The sequence below is a fragment of the Mesoplodon mirus genome (assembly GCF_964341445.2).
Source record: "Mesoplodon mirus genome assembly, chromosome: X".
Classification (NCBI taxonomy): Eukaryota; Metazoa; Chordata; class Mammalia; order Artiodactyla; family Ziphiidae; genus Mesoplodon; species Mesoplodon mirus.
The window spans coordinates 16,495,461-16,512,544 of NC_138981.1; the positions used below are offsets into that span (position 1 = coordinate 16,495,461).

Below are 17,084 nucleotides of genomic sequence, written 5' to 3' on the forward strand. Positions count from 1 at the left end.
CCCGCCGCGCGCTAGCCTGAGGAAATAACCCCGGCCGAGGTCTGAGAGCCGGGTTCCCTTGGCAGAGCAGAGTGAGGATGAGCGGGCGGTCAAGGTGGACCGCACATAGCTCCACAGGGAGAAGGGGGGCCTCTCCGGCTTTCCGGGTTTTTTTTTTTTTTTTTAAAGCATATCGTAGCTGCAGTTTTGAAGTTTGCCGCCTCCTCCCCACCCCCCAGCCCGGGTTTCGGGGAGGGGCGGCACTCTTCCACGCGGCTGCCAGGGCCTTTACTAGCTGGGTGGAGGGGGCTGCAGGGGTTGCCTGGTCTGGTGGCGACAGGGACTCGAAGGCACTGTTAAGTGGGAGGGCACCCTGAGGCTCGGCCTTCCAAGAGCTCTGAGGGCTAGGGAGAAGTTGGGGATACCTCTTGGTGCCCCATCCTGTTTTCCTGCCCTGCCACTTGGTGTTGGGTGACATTCTGCCTGTGAAGGGGTTTCACTGTCATGGAGCTGGCTGTGATGCTGTAAGGCAAATGGACTGTTAAGGATGAGCTGGAAAAGAGAGAGGAGAGAGCTGGAGCTTTTCCTTTTGTGGCAGTGTTAACCCCATCAAGGCTGCTCCCTTGGCACACCTGTCCACCTGGGTCACTGTCTGTGGGCGTGAGTAGGGCTGCTGGCTGACCAGCCCTGCCGGCCGGTGGGCCAAAGCTGGACCTGCCCAGGGCCTGCCAGGCCCGGAATGGGTGGACAGTAAAAGAGCAAAGCCCCACCTGGTGCCCCCTCAGGGGAAGATTAAGCGGGCCCGCCAGGACGGTGCGCAGTGTTTTAGCCATAGTGTGCTCTGCTGTTGAGTTTGGGAGCTCTTGCTTTATGAGGTTTTTATTTTATAGTGTCGTGCCTCCTGGTCACCAGTTTATTTTTCACAGCTGCTTATGAGCAAGATAAAGGTAACAGCGTCTAAAAATACCCTGCGGCTGGAGATGCAGCTTAGCTTGACCCCACTATTACAAGGATGGGGGTCTCCCTTCCCAGCTGCGTGAGGGTGAGCCACACTGGGTCCCCAGACAGTCTGTGACCAGGTCCACACATCCTTCAGAGCAGTTCAGCCACCAGTCTCAGGACAGGGTGGGGATGCTAGGAAGCTGGTCTGTGTGAGAGCAGCAGCCCATCCATCCGTATGTGAGGTCCTAAGCAACTGGGCTGCAAGATTGGGGGATGGGAGTCCAGATAGAGACCCCTCCCCAGCCCCCAGCCATGGGTATCTGCAGCTTTACATTCCCTCTGAGTTCTGCCTAGCCATTTGTGGGGCTTCCTCCTCTGTGCCTAGGGGCCAGCAGGCCACTCCCCCCAAAGGAGTTTGGCCCAGAATACAGAGGGACCAAAGGGTCCAGGTGGTGCTTAAATCATGCCAGCTTCCTGGGTGCAGATAGTAGCTGGGGTGCCCCTCTTTCTTTTCCAGATGGAAATCCCTGGACAGTTGAGTGAGGAATCTCTTCTTGGTAATTGAGAGGTACCCAGTCTGTCTGAAGGGGACCGCCCCCAGCTGATGGGGAAGGTACCACATGGAAGGGAGACAGGAAGGGACTGAGGACTTCAGTGATCCTAGTGGATGGTGGGAAGCTCAGATCTCCTCCTGTGGGTTCTGGATCCCTTGAGCCTGCCAGGGCTCTCCCGTTATTTATTTTCAAAAGCCTTAATTTCCCCCATGTTCGCCTTTTCTTTGGCAGCAAAGATGGCAGAGTCCAGCTTGAAGAAAAAAGGCCCCACCTGTTCTTGATCTGGTTGAATGATGGGAATTTTTTTGTTGTTGCAAAAATGCATTGGTAATGGCTGAAAAAATGTAAATGCCTAACTTTTTAACCGTGAAAGAAATAAACTAAAGAGTATGGGAATTTAGGAGGGAAGGTGTAAATTACCACCATCAGTTCCCTATTCAAGATGGAAACTACTGGGTGATTCTCTCCTCCTTTTCAAAGTGAATTTTGATTTTAAAATTTTACCTTTATTTTCTTTAGATAGGTCAGAAATATAATCATCGGGACAATATTAAGATAGAGTTTGATTTGGGAGAAGGAAGAGACTGGGAAACAAAGCACCTCTGATAAATCCTCTAATCATTCCTAATTATTCTTCTACTAGAGGCTTGAGAATATTTGCTGGTTTATCTTTAAAATGTCCCTCATCTTTGTGTTCCCTACAGAAGATGCAAGATTACTGATGATTCAGTGTAGCCAAAAGGCCCAGTGCAACAGTAGCTAACTCTTTGGCACCCTGAGAAGAGCCCATGGGAGGGCCATGAGTTGGGATTCAGATTTCCTAAAGACTTCATTGTCTTGGCTCTGCCTGTACAAATAAGATGTCAGTGATCTCTTGCACTTAAACAGAAAAAGGCTGCTTCCTCTTGAAGCTCAGAACCTGAATCAGCAATAAACTAGAGACTCACACTGAGTGTATGGATTAGGGAATACTGTAACAAGTAAGTGACTTCCCAGATCTCAGGATGTTAACACAATGCAGTTTTTCTTCTTTTAATCATATAAAGCCTAATCATCTTTTGGCTTGTGATGACAAGGAACCTGGTCTCATGCCCTCTTGCAGCTCTGCTATCCCCTAGGGCCTTGGAGTCCCTCCTGGGTTCCTTTGTATCTAGCCAGCAGAAGGGGAAAGAGAGAGCACAGTACGGAGGACTGGAAGTAGCACACCTCATCACCACCCACATTCCACTGGCCAGAACTCAATCACATGGCCACATCAAACTGCAAGGGAAGCTGGGAAATGTAGTCTGTGCCACAGCAATAACCTCTCTGGCATGGAAGATGCCCCCGTTTTGCTCTACTTTGGGATTGGATTTGGCTCTGGGCAAGTCACATGGCCAAATATATATCTCCATCTTTAAAACGGTGGTAATTCCACTTGCCCTTTCCTGTCTCAGGATTTGGAAAGGTATTGAGACATAAAAGGTTCCTAGAGGGACCATCTGGTCTAGCCTCTTTAGGCAAGGTCATTGTGTTATCCCCCATGTTATAGATCAGTTGCCCAGTGTGACACAGCTAGTTTATGGCAGGGCTGCAATTAGAATGTAGGTCTCCATCTCTTGGCTCAGTGCTCCTTCTGCCATGCTCTGTTCACTCTGCCCTCTTATGAAAAGTTATCTAGGATATAGTTTCAGAAAGCTGATATACAGTCCCTGGATAGCCTTCATCTTGTATAGTCACTAAAAACAGCTATTTGTATTACTTAAGGTCCATGTGAGTTTGTTTTTTTGTTTTTTGTTTTTGGTTTCTTTGTTTTTTTTTTTTTTTTACTGTAGAACCACTTAGAGTTAGGCTCAGAAGAGCCAGGCACTGGTCTATGCCCTGTACATATATTATTAACTCACTTAATCCTCACAATAACCCTGTGAGTGAGGGACTATTATTATCCCAACTTATAGTATAGATAAGGATGCTGAGGCGCAGAGAAGTTAAGTAACTTGCCCAGGGTTTTACGGCTAACAAGTGACAGATCTGGGATTTGATCCCAGGTGATCTGGCTCCAGAATCCAGCCCTGGATCATCTTGCTACACTCCATCTCTGACCTGGTGGGCTCCGTGTCCAGTCCTCTCTAGCGTGTCCAATCAACACAGACCCTGAATCTCAGGATTTAATATTCTGAGTTTCTTCTCTTAGTGAATGACCTTGGAGGTCCATGACAGGGAGCCATTTGTAAACTTACTGAGGCATGAATTTGAGCCCCCAGCATATGAAAATGATACACAGGATTAAGCTACATAGCTAGTCAGAGAGCCCAATCCCTGACCTCCGGCTCTGACAGCCTAGTGAGGATTTTTTTTTTTCCTTAAAAATTTTTTGGTCTATTCATCACTGGGTAGGCGGTAACTATTATGAAGTAATAAAAATGTTTGTTTCCTTGTGAAAAGCGGCCATCAAATGAGGAAGGACTCTTCAGTTCAACCTTAAAAGGCAGTTGACTTGATAAGGGTGGGGCGAGGCCAGCATAGCCATTTGACTCGAGGTAATTGCTAGTTGGGGTTGTTTTGTCTATCTGTTGTTGTGTAAGAATCCGCCCCAAAACTTAATGGCTTCGGCTGGTCGAAGATTCTGCAGTGTCGGACGCGCTCACTGGGCAGTTCTTCTGACAGTCTTGCCGGTGGCCAGTCAGTTGCTCTGTCACCTGGGGGCTAGGCTCCGCTGGGATGCTGGGTTGGCTGTGCTTCTGTCTCTTTCTGTGTAGTAGTCTCAGGGCCTGTCCAAGTGGCCTTGCCAGAAGGGTAGCTGGACTTCTTACCTAGTGGCTTAGGGTCCCCCAGAGCGCAAAGGCAGAAGCTTCCAGGCCTTCTCAAGGCTGAGCCTGTGACTTGTTTTACCAACAGGATGACACAAGTCACAGGACCAGCCCAGACTCCAGGGCAGGGAATTAACCAAGGGCGTCAATACCAGGAGGGGTGGAAACAGACTACCTACCACAGTGGTGAACTCTGAAGCTTCTGTATTTACAGATTTGAGCATTCCCAAAGGTCTCAGGAGAAGTTGACTGTACGTTAAAATGTAGGTTAAATACATCTATTACTTTTACTCCAATGGAGAAAGACAGTTATATATGCCCGGTTCTTTCTCCATCCCCAAACTAATGAACCACTTATGACCATGAAAGCAGTGAGGCTGCAGATGTGACTGCCCAAAAGCAAAGGGAACTGAAGTGTGTGACTTCTGTTCTCTTGCCCCTCGCAGACTGTGTCTCAGAGGTATTGATTTTTAAAAACAGTATCAGTACCCACCCTCAAGTCAGGAGCATGCCAATTGGATCAGGGGACAAGACTATTTCTGATCTCCACCTCCTCTTTCCCAGCAAGTCACACATCCTGAGGTGACTTAGCATGCACAACAGGATGGAGAGCTGCTCTCCTGTAGAAATGGGCTGGTGGGTTCAATCTGTCAGGGTTCCATTTCGGATCATCTTCCCCAGGCCCTTGAGTCACTACAGCCAATGGAGGTGCAGTGGCTACTTTGATGCACCACCTATGTCCCCCTTCCTCATCAGGACTCAAGCACTTGTTCCCCAAGCACTCATTCGTCAGAGCTGGGCACTGGTGGCTGACGCCTCACAGCGAAGTCCCTCTTTGGGAATTGTCCTTGAAGAGAGCCACCTTGCCCAAGGTCACAGCCCTTCCCAGGTCAGCGCACATCCAATGACTGGTCACGCTGCAATTCAGGACAATTCTGCAGAGCTATCCCAGCTCCAGAGCTCCCCCAATGGGGCTGGCTGATCCTCTGTTGTGACTGTATCACAGCCCAACTTCTCTCTCTGCCCAGTCCTGCTTAATTCCCTCCATAGGTCTTGACCTGAAGAGCATTTGCTACTACGCTTCCCACACACCACTGTCTATCTCAACGTCCACTTCCAGGAAACCTGACCCAAGATAGGAGGCTTGTAGACCACATTACTTCCTGCTACGGACTGGGCCACTGTGAGCACACACAGCAGCAGGACACACAGCATGGGCTTTCCCCAAACTCTTCCAGTTGGGAAGAGATGACAAGTACTTAAGCAACAATATGAGAAAATGAGCAAACATAATGTAATGTAAGTCTGGTGCCTCAATGATTTCTTCCCCTCCTTGCTCTACCCCTCACAACTTCCCCCAAACTTACATTTTTTAGGGGATGGGTGATTCGTGACATTGATTATATGGCTAACAATTGTGCCTAAGCGCTCTCCCACCTGATTATTCCTTCCTTTCGGCATGGCACTGGCAATCAAAATTTATCTTTCAAATTAAGGCTATAATTATATTTTGATAAAGATCTAGCAATTCAATGAGAATGAAATTCTGAGGGTTGCCAGGATACGGATGACTCTGGGTTATGGAGAAGGGTTTGCATGCAGAATACTAATAGGTGGTTCAGCACTCTTATCTAGACCTTTCCAATAGAGTCTGATAATGTAGGCCCGTCAAGTACTGTTTCTCTGCTATTATTCTAGGAGGATAAAAGCGATGAAAGATATAAGCAGGGTTTTATGAATGAAAAGGTGATTCATCAGATGTCTTTTGGTCTATCGCACTAGAGTTAAGAAACAGAGTAATAATTATGTGGTGTTACCTCAAAAGGAGGTAGGAGACAAAAGCTTTCTCTTATTTCCTTGCCTCTTTTATTGTAAATAAAAGCAAGATGTCTTAGACATTGGGTTATTGTTATGTGTTGGGAGATAGGGACCTGCGTTTGCAATGGTGTTGACTCCCGGAAAAATGGAAACAGTGGAATTATGTATGGTGTCGTATTCTAGTTTTCCTTTACCTTTTATTTCTCTTTTACACTGCCTGATTATTACTCATTCATTGATTCGACAAATATGGAGTCCCAAGTATCATGCAGGTCCTGCCGAGGGATCTAAGAAAATTTTAAATGGATAACTGCATGTGAAAATAGTAACAGTACATTACAGTAGCACCCAACATGGTTTTTTTGGGGTGGCAGAGGGGGTAATTTTAAAATTGATATATAGTTTAACATACAATTAAGTTGTATACACATTTTAAGTGTTGAGTTCAATGAGCTCTGACATACACGTTTGTGCAACCACCTCCCCAAATAATATATAGTACACTTCCATCACCCCCCAAATTGTAGTACCCCTTTCCAATCTTCCACCCCCTTTGTCAACCATTATTATGATTTCTGTCACATAGATTAGATTTGCCCGTTCAAGCACTACATGTAAATTGAATCATACAGTATGATTTTAAAAAAAATATCTGGCCTCTTTCATTCAGCATAATACTTTTTGAAATTTACTCATATTGTTTTATGTATCAGTAGTTCATTCCTTTTTACTGCTGAGCAGTAATCCATTGTAAGAATACATCACAGTTTACCTATTTAGTTGAGCTGTATCCAGTTTGGGGCCATTATGAATAAAGCTGCTAAGAATACTTTTGTACAAGTCTTTGTGTAGATTTACATTTTCATTTCTCTTGGGTAAATATCTAGGAGGGAAAATGCTTGGTCATAGGTTAAGTGTATGATTAGTTTTATAAGAAACTGGCAGAGATTCTTCCAAAATGGTTGTACCATTTTACACTCCCACCAGCAATGTATCAGAGCTCTAGTTGCTCCGTATCCCCGCTAACACTTGGTACGTCAGTAGTCATTACAGTGGATATGAAATGGTATCTCATTGTGGTTTTAATTTGAATTTCTCTGCTGACAAATAATGTTGAATGTCTTTTCATGAGCTTACTAGACATTCATATATCTACCTTCTCTTCTGAAATGTCATTATGCCTTCTCCTCATTTTTAATTGGGTTCTTTGTTTTTTTATTATTGATTTGTAGTAGCTCTTTATATACTCTGAATGAAGGTTCTTTGTCAAATATATGGATTGCAAATATTTATTCCCAGCCTGTGCCTTGCCAATTTATTTCTAAATGGCATTCTTTTGCTGAGCAGACATTTTTAAAATTTTGACAAAGTCCAGTTCATCAGTATTCTCTTGTGTGGCTAGTCCCTTTGAACCCTGTCAGAGAAATCTGCTTCCCTTAAGTTCATGAAGATTTTGTCATGTATTTTGTTCCAGAGATTTTATAGTTCTAGCTTTTGTGTTTAGGTCTGTGATCTTTATGTAATTACTTCTTGGGTATGGAGTGAAGTAGGGGTCAAAATTAATTTTTTCCCATACGTATATTCAGTTGTTCCAGAACCATTTGTAAAACAAACAAACAAACAAAAACCTTTCTTTTCCCCCACTGAATTGATTTAACGCCTTTTTCAAAAAATCAATCAACTGTATGTGTGTGGGTCTATTTCCGGACCCTTTGTTCTGCCCCATTGATCCATATGTCTGCTCTCTTGCCAAAACCACCCTGTCTTGACCTCTGTAGATTTATACTAAGTCTTGAAATCGGGTAGCGTAAATCCTCCCAATTTGTTCTTCTCTTTCAAGATTATTTTAGCTATTCTAGAACCTATGCATTTTCACATACATCTCAGAATCAGCCTGTCAATTTCTTTAAAAAATGCTGGGATTTTGACTGGCCATTGATTTGAATCGATAGATGAATCTGGGGAGAACAGACATCTTTAACAATGTTGTGTCTTCTAATCCCTGAATATAGTATAGCTTTTGATCACATAGGCCTTCTGTAATTTCTCTTAGGAATGTTTTGCAGTTTTTAGGGTAGAGGACACGCAATCTTCTGTTAGACTTGTATATTTGATAATATCGTAAATGGTATTCCTTTTTATTTAATTCTCCAAGTTTTCATTACTAGTATATATACAGAGAGAAATACAATTGATTTTTTTATATATTGACCGTATATCCAGTGACTTTTCTAATTTTACTCTTTAGTTCTAGCAGTGTTTGTAGATTTCATAGGGTTTTAAACCTACACAATCATTTTGCTGAAAATGACAGTATTTGCTACTTCCTTTCGTATCTTTGTGTCTTATTATACTGGTGAAAGTAGGTGTTTTGATTTCTTCCCAATCTTAGAGAAAGCAGCCAGTGTTTAACCATTAAATATGATGTTAGCTATAGATTTTTTAGAAGTGTCTTTCATCCGGTTTTGGTATCAAGGTTATACAAGCTTCATACAATGTATTGGGAAATGTTCTCCTCTATTTTCTGAAAGAATTTTTGTAAATTGGATTATTTCTTCCTAAAATGTTTTATGGAATTCACTGGTGAAGCCATCTGGGCCTGGAATTTCCTCTGTGGGAAAGGTTTTGATTAAGAATTCAATTTCTTTAGGACATACAGGACTATTTCTCTTTTCTCTGTCCCTTGCTAGTTTTTTTTCCAAGGAATTGTCCATTTCATCTAAGTTGCTGAATATGTTAATACTATAGACTGGGGTAGACAGAAAGACCAAAGATATCATTTGAGGTGGGACTCTGAAGAGAGGAAGGGACTTAGGCAGACAAGGAGGGGAGTTCTGAGGAAACAGCGGTGTGAGAAAAGACAAGGGAGTGGGATCACCAATGGTGTGGGTTGTTGGACATGGATTATGCCAATCTGGTTGAAGGAGAAGAGGAAAATGATGTTAGAAAGATAGCTCAGAACTGGATCAATGCCAAATTAAGGAGTTTGGACCTTATGTGGGCAATGAAAGAAAGACCCCTGAATGATTTTCAGACGGGGGCATGACCTATAGAAATGGTACTTCAGGAAGATGGATTTGGAATGATGGGCTGGTAGGAAGGAGAGAGTGGTGGTAAATGCAGTTTGTTTGTTTGTTTGTTTTTTTAGAACTGGCACAGTATGCAGGGGTGAGCACTGTCTAGAAAAAAGGATAAAGAATGAAACTAGAAAGAGTATAGTTGAAGTTTTCTAAAGGTAAAGGCCTCTGAATATTTATTTCTCTGCACATAACACAATGTTATGCACCCTGTACACACTTATCACACTGTATTATTATTGTCTCTGCTCCCATATCCATCTCCATCTCCTCCCCTAGATATCCACCTCTTCTCCAGGGGAAGAACCCAAGGTATATTCATGCTAAAGTACTAGTGTCTAGCCATGTAGTAGGCACTTAATTAATATCAAGTGAATGAATGACATCTGAAAGTACGAGTGAGTGAATGAATGAACAGGCAGAATAAAAGAAAATGTATTAGTCAGGATAGGCTACACTCTGCTATGCTAACAGATAAACCAACAAAGCTCAGTGCTTTAATACAATAATAGTTCTATTTCTTCCTCACACAAAGTCTGATGTAAGCCTAGAATGTGTAGTTCCCAAGCAGTGGAGGAGAAGAGAGAAGCAAGGCTCCTGGGAGGTTTTATAAGGACCAAGCCTTGAAGTGGAGTCCATTAATTCTGCCTATGTCCCACTGGCTAGTAGCTGACACTGTCATTTGGCCTCAGTCTGACTACATAGGAAGCTGAAAATGTAGACGTACACATAGACATTTGGTAAGCACTAAGGACAAGAAAGGGGTAAAACGGAGCCCTAAAAACTATCCGTGATCGCTTCCAGCCTGAGAGAAACCTAAATCCTAGAGACGCTAAGGGACTTCCTGGGGACCACCCACACAGACCACAGACCAGTTCTGCCTACCTTTCAGGCCTTAATAGTTATCACCTCAGGGCTCGCTTATTGCTAACCAATTTTTAGATGCCAGCTCCTCCAGAAGGAACTCTGAGCCAAATGAAGCACTAATAGACTCCGATGTCGGTTACCTGGTAGCTCCAGCCAGAAGCACAAATGGAGAGAGTCACAATGTGGGTCAGGGCAGGAAGTTTTGATGATGAACCTCCCGGGAGGCAGCAAAGCAGTCCTGCTCCGGGAGGCATCTGTGCTAAGCTCATGCCAGCTGCCTAAAAAGAACTCCACATCCCCTGTGATCTGGAGTCTCCTATTCAGGATCAAAGTAACTGCCTTGGCAGGGCCCAGAATGCATGGTGAGGGCACTGTGGCCACGGGCATCGCTGCTGCGGTGTGTCCTGTGTAGCCAGAGGTATGAGGGGAGCGCCTCGTCTGCCGTAGGAGGGAAGGTTGCTTCCCTGGGCTGGGCTGCAGTTACTGTTTGGTTTTCAGAGTTGGTGTGAGGGTCAGAGATGATGAAGGTCAAACAAATGGCCCGAAGTTCAGCACATAGTGGGTTCTCAGGAGAAGGTGTCCTTGACAATGATGATGGCGATGGAGCAGGAGAAAATGATCTGTCTCCCACCTTTTAAAAAAATTTGGGGGAGGGGGGGGCGCCACTGCAGGGAGCCTGCTGCTTTTCCCCTGGAGGCTGCCTCCCTAAGCAGGGCTGTGGCCAGTCCAGCTTTCCTGCCCCAATCAGTGGTAGACGCATTTTATTTAAATGGCAGAACTCTCAGAAAAAGAGCCACCAGAGAAATGAGAAGTGAACCAATTGGAGGAAATAGTGAAAGAAAGGATTAAAGGAGATATCGTAACTATGAGATGAGGAAAGTGAGAAAGATGTTCTCTGATACTTCTTGCTTACCCTGCTTGGGGGCCAAGCATTCTCCCATGGCCAGAAAAATAACTGCCCCCACAGGCAGAGGGCCTCAGGGGCTCACGGGAAGCAGCCTCCTCGTGCCCAGGTGAATGCCGCAGGGATGTGGCAAGGCACCGAGCTCATCTGCTACACCACCCTTTAGTCCTTTACCCCACTTCTTTGCTTCCTCACAGAACATATACCACCTGATATCGTATCTATGTGTTTATTTGTCCCCTCTGTCTCCTACTAGACAGCAAGCTCCAGGAGGACAGAGACTTCATACCTCAGTGCCTCAGGCAGGGATAGCACTCAGTGGATGCACAGTAATTACTTGTTGAATGAATAGTCAGAGAAAGATGGCAAGTTGTTGTCGACATCACGATTATCCTCCGCACATAAAAGTGGGAGAAGCAGGCCTGAAATAAGTTGTAGGAACAAAAGTGAATATTACTCAGTGGCGGGCCATGCAGGTGCCTAATACCTGTTGCGTGAGCATCGTTGTTGTGTGTGTGTGTGTTAATGGATAAAGAGTGAAGATCAGAGAATGACAAGTCATTCCTTTCTTGGTTTGATTTTTCTCAGTACTCAATGATTTCATTCTTGTCATGGCCATAATAGCTATTACTTTGGCCCTGTACACCAAATGGGAAAAAAAAAAAAAAACACCACCACCAGGACTTTCTTTACAGGCTGAAACATGTAACATATCCAAAAAGGGCAGGCTAGTCTTGGTCTGTTAGAGACCCAGGCCCTCGCCCAGGACAAAAGGGAAAGGAGTGTGAAGGGGACAGAGAAAAGGAAGTGGAGTAAGAGAGTGATGGAGACGTGCAGTCCAGGGAAGCAGGAGGCGAAGGGAGGGCCTGACGGTCTGGGAGTCCTAGCTAACAAGTAAATATTCAACTAGGATTTTCTTAATTGTTGAGATGAGCCTTTTGGGGTCTATCCAAATAAATACAAAAGCTCAAGTCCATACTTGTTACTAGAAAGGTCCTGACAGTCCTACAGTTCAGACCCTGAACGGTCTGCTCCGGGCCACTGGCTTGAATGCACCCCAGGAGGAGGGAACTTCTGGAGTCTGCTACCCCTGAAAAGGCAGTTTGCCTGGAAAGTCCCAGTAGATCCTGCTTTCTGTGGGTTTGCAGAAAACCCTACCACACAGGACACTGGTATTTCTGGAATGGGCTTTAGCCAGTAGCCAATATCTGAAGAAGACCTGGGAGGGCACACTGGTAAGCTGACACAGTGGTGAGAGAGATGGGAATCTGGACACCTCTGCATGTCACTTTGCCCCAGGTGGCTATTGTTCTGGAAAGAACAAACCTTTACGCGTGGATAAAAGGTAAATAAATGTTGTGCTCACCGAAGCTATTGCTTTGACAGCCTTTAAAGAAAGTTTGTTTTCAAAAAAGAGAACATTGGCTGAATGTCATTCTTAACTAAAATGAGATCGCCACGTTTAAAGTACTACTTGCCTTCTCTCCACTATCTTCACCTCTTCATGTAAACATCCTTGCCCTAATATCTAATTCCCTGCAGAAATGACAGAAGGGGGCCCCATGATAGTCCACTAAAAGGGGTCTGTCCCATGTCTACACAGGACTGAATCTATACCTTTGATTGAATTCACTGGCAACTTTCGGGAAACAGCTAGTTTAGAAGGTGGTCTATGGGTTGGCTAAGTGTAATGAAATAATAAATGCTTCTCATTTATTACTGGGAAAAGAAACGGACTAGCCAGCTGTTTTTTCAGTGGGTGAAATTCTGTCAAAAATGCCTCTTTCTGAGGTTGATCTGTTGTTAGATCAAGCAAGGTGACCTATGTGCGACTTGGACCATTGCTTGGGCTCAAAACAGGTCTCGGAGCTGGTGTCATTGACTCATGCCATTTGGTTTGCAGGTTAGTGGCATCTGTGTTTTAACCTCAATTCGTACTGCTGCATGGGTCTTAGGCTGTACAATAAAAGAATTTCTTTACTCTTCAAGGTTATAGTATAGCCTGTTCTTTTCCTGATCTTGCTCTTTTGCCATATCAGTCTGGCCTTGGTGTCTCTGACCAGTGAAGCTCTGCTTTGTGACACTCAAAGAAAGTTGCTATATGGCGCAGGAGGGCAGTGTGAAGGGGAGAGCCTGTGTGGGGCTGGGTGACTTGCTCCAGCTGCGCGTGCATTGCCTGGGTATTGGCCTTGGAGAGAAATCGAGCCCAGTATTTTGGCTAAGTGGGTGCTTGCAGCTTTCACTGGGTAGGTGACTTGGGGAGGCGTGTGTCAGGATAAAGAATGACTCTGCCTGTAGATTTCCAGAGATAATTTGGAGGTAGAGTTTGGGAAGAAAGAACAAAGGTGGGGAAAAGCCAACACTTAGCAAAGCAGCAGGAAAGCAGAGTCCTACTTAGTGTGCCCTCCCGCACAATCCTCATTTCTGTGGACGCCCCCGGAGCGACTCGGAATTCAGCCTGACTTTTATGCATTTGGTTTTCAAGGAAAAGCTTTTGTTAATGCTGACTGTAAATTGACGGGGTGGCTTTAAAGATGCTTCTTGAAGAACAAAAACTTGTGCAGATTATTTTCATAGCACATCAGTGTGTTTAACATTAAATAACCCTGTTCGTTCCTTCAGCAAGCATTTACTGAGCACCTACTATGTGCCTGACTGTGCCTCGTGCTGAGATATAGACAGGAATACTCTTTGTCCTGAAAAAGTAAACAGTCTGACAGGGAGATCAGCAGCTACAACTGTATAAGCAGTACTGTCATATTGACCCAGGCCCCACCAATTTGGAAATGATCATAATTTGGGGAAGGATTGTATTTGTGGTAGTCTAGAAAACATGGCTTCTAAGCCCACTAAAAGAGAAAACGTCGATCATTCCCCTACCGAAAAGTACAAATGACTCAAAGGGCCATAAAAGCATCCGTTGACATGATACAGCAGTGAAAGTGGAATCCCACTTTAATGAGCAGATAAGGTATCAAAGTACTCACCTTAGAAGGGCAGGCCTCTGACTGCACTGTTGCCATCTGAGTTGAGGGGGTGTGACCTACAGAAAGAAAAAGTGAACTAAGAGTACAAAGGTAAACAGTAATACGATAAGACCATGTCCTAGGCTGAGAATGGGTCAAACGAATAGCCATGGCAATGACACAGTGACTTCAGTGAATTAGTGTAATGTGAGCTGTCAAAACAAATAACCCCAATATTTCACTGGCTTAATAAAATTCAGGTTTATTCTTCACTTGCATAATGTCCAAAATGGGTTTTTCTTCAGTGGTGGGTAGCTGCTCTCCTAGCCGGAGTTCAAGGATCCAGGCTCTTTTTCATCTTGTGAAACTACCATCTTCAGTATATGGCTTCTAAGGTCTCAAGAACATGAAGGAAAACATGTGGGAGATTTTTATGAGCTGTGCTGGAAGTGGTGCAGATCACTTCTGCTCACATGCTACTGCTAGACCTCAACACATGGCTACACCCAACTGTAAGGGAGGCTGGGAAATGTAGTCCAGCTGTGTGCCGGAAAAGAGGAAATGACTTTGGTAACTAGCTAGGCCAGACTGACACACTCAGCTAGAGAAAGAGGTCATTCCTCTAGAGGTCAGCGCCATATGGACAGATACCCTCTCTCTCCCCCTTACTCTGGTATCTCTGATGCCTAGTGGAGAATCTCAGGCCTTCCTGGTCATCTACTGTCATTTACTCCAGGCCATGCCTCCCAGTAGCCTTGCTCTCTCTCACCCCGCTGCTTTATTTCATCAGAGTGCTTATTATTACCAGATTACACCCTTCCTTATCAGTCAATTTTTACTTCCTAGCCTTCCTCCTTCCTGGATGTGACCTCCATGAGGGCAAGGACTGTGTCTGTCATGTCCATCACTGGCAGTGCCTGGCGCAGTGCCTGGCACGTGGGAAGTCCTTAGTCACTCACTGCTCAATAAATGAATGAACCTATTGGGCCCTGGGGTCCATGAATCTTGAATGGATTCATGGAGAAGGTACAACTTGAGCTGGGCATTGAGTAGAATTTATCTGGGAGGAAAGAAATCAGGAAAAGAAAGAAGGTAGATTAAAGGAGAGAGTAAGGGCCACAAAGATGTATAGCTTGAACCATTTATGGAGTTGAATCACATCCATTCAACCAAAATACTTGAGCTCCTATAACGTACAGGTCCATATTCTAGACCGTTGCTTTCGTGGAAGATGCAAAAAATAAACGAGGAAGCCCATCTCTATCCTTAAACAAACAGCTTGTCTTGAGCTCTGCTTTGGGGCACCTAAGACACTCCCCGTTATATAGCAGGTTCCTCAACCCGGCCAGCAGGGCTCTCCACTGAATGACTTCAGTCTTCCTTTCCAGGATGACCGTGGCCTTCCCATACAGATATCTGCTCCTGTGTGGGGCAGTGGTGTGGGTTAGAAAGCGGGGTAGCAAGGTAGAAAGTGGTATGGGGCTTTGGACTCAGATGTACTCACTTTGAGTCCTGGCTCTACCATTTATAATCTTTGGGGCCTTGGGCAATTTCTTAACCTCTCTATGCCTATTCAGCAAATTAGAGAGAATCAAATGTGTTTCCTGGGTTTACTGTGGGAACCAAATTATATTATCCAGAGCCTAACTCAGTGTCTGGTCCATGCACATCATGCTCACTAAGTAGTGTTGTCTTCCTTCTTGGCAGCCCCTGACCTGCCCCCTTTGCTTCACACAATCCGTGGTCCAGCGGCAGTAGACTCCTCCTGGGACCTGCACTGACAGTCTTTGCAACCTTCATATTGGGTTGCCTCATAGGAAATTGCCAATATTCAGACGTTTCTTACCTCAAAGTGGAAATTTCATACGGTTCTCTTCCAGCGTTTTCCAACCTCCCTGCTAATTCTATCCATCAACTCTGCCTCCACTTCAAAACTACCTCTTCCCTGTACCCCTTCCCGAACCAGAGAGCGTTTCTCTTAGACCTGTATGGCACTCTGTACCTTTCTCAGGGGGCACACTTGATCCCACTGGGCTCATCATCTAACCTGTCTAATGTGGCTACCACGTTAGAAATTCCTGAGGGCACTGACGGCATCTCCTTCTCTTTAAAGTACATCTGCACAGTATGTACCTTGAACTTAATTAAGAGGTTACACATTCCATTTCCCAGACCCAAGTGTGATTAGACAGGGACTCCGGTATGCTCGGCGGGACTGGGGTCAAGATCTACTGGTGAGCCTCTGAACTGTGCCAGCCAGCACTGGGACCCAAGACCCTTGTCCTCTAATGTGACCCTCTAGAACCAGTTGCCTGCTATAACTTCTTTCTCTCTTTTCCTCTCACTCTACCTGCCCCCTTAGCAAATCAACCTGAGAAGAGAAACATGACAAATGCCTTAAACCTGGGAGGGAGAAGTAGGGTGTCATTTATCTCTTTTGAAAGATTGTTGAGTTCTTGGATTCTCATTTGCTTATTTAAGAGCTGTACAGTTGAACCATATGAAATCAACAATATTTCTAACTATTTTGACCTACAAAAATATCCATTTCATATGGTACAGCCTAGTGTCTTGGTATTTGGGCTCATTTACAGACATTCATAGGTGAAGTAGTCTGATCCCTGTGTGTGGTCCACTCACCCACATCCTTAGGGAGATTCCCTAGACAGGCTACTCAGCTTCTGATGGGCCCATGGCCTTCAGTAGATTCTGCCATTGCTTATGGAGTTTCCATCAGAGGCTCTGGATTCAAAAATGGCTAGTTCATTTCCCTTTTCCCTGCAGGTACCAACATATGTGTTTGGTCTCTGGGCTAAATGTCAAGACCTCCAGGCTTGAGTTTTCAAGTCTTCTGGAGATTAAAGGCTCTCCTCATCACCACGTGGGCTTCTCTGTGTGGTTACTCAACAAAGCCAGTCCAGCTCCTCCGAGGGCCGGTGGCAGAACATCCCAGAGACAAGGAGGGAAGGGAAGGAACTCCTAGTTTTCTAAATATGGCAACACATGGGGCAGATGAGCGTGAAGGGCAAGAAGGCTTGTATGTTTTTCTCAAATAAGCTGTAAATTAAAAATGCAGAAGCTTTAGACGGACTTTAGTAATTTACGAACTACATCCACCTGAATGGGGCAGTCAGGAGCCTCTCTTGTTTCTCTCATTTCATGCACCCGAAGGAATATACAGAACCTTA

General features: G+C 44.9%; 1 protein-coding gene and 1 long non-coding RNA gene across 4 annotated transcripts in view; one reads left to right on the forward strand and one right to left on the reverse strand.

Moving 5' to 3' along the window:
* The window catches only part of NHS (NHS actin remodeling regulator), a 348,600-nt gene that overhangs the window by 258,071 nt on the left and 73,445 nt on the right, over positions 1 to 17,084 (forward strand). The window lies entirely within an intron of this gene.
* LOC309796032 overlaps positions 1 to 17,084 on the reverse strand; it is a 95,657-nt gene that overhangs the window by 5,079 nt on the left and 73,494 nt on the right. The window contains exon 2 of the long non-coding RNA XR_014292405.1: positions 13,918 to 13,973. This is a non-coding gene — a long non-coding RNA (uncharacterized lncRNA). The remainder of the gene's footprint in view (positions 1 to 13,917; positions 13,974 to 17,084) is intronic.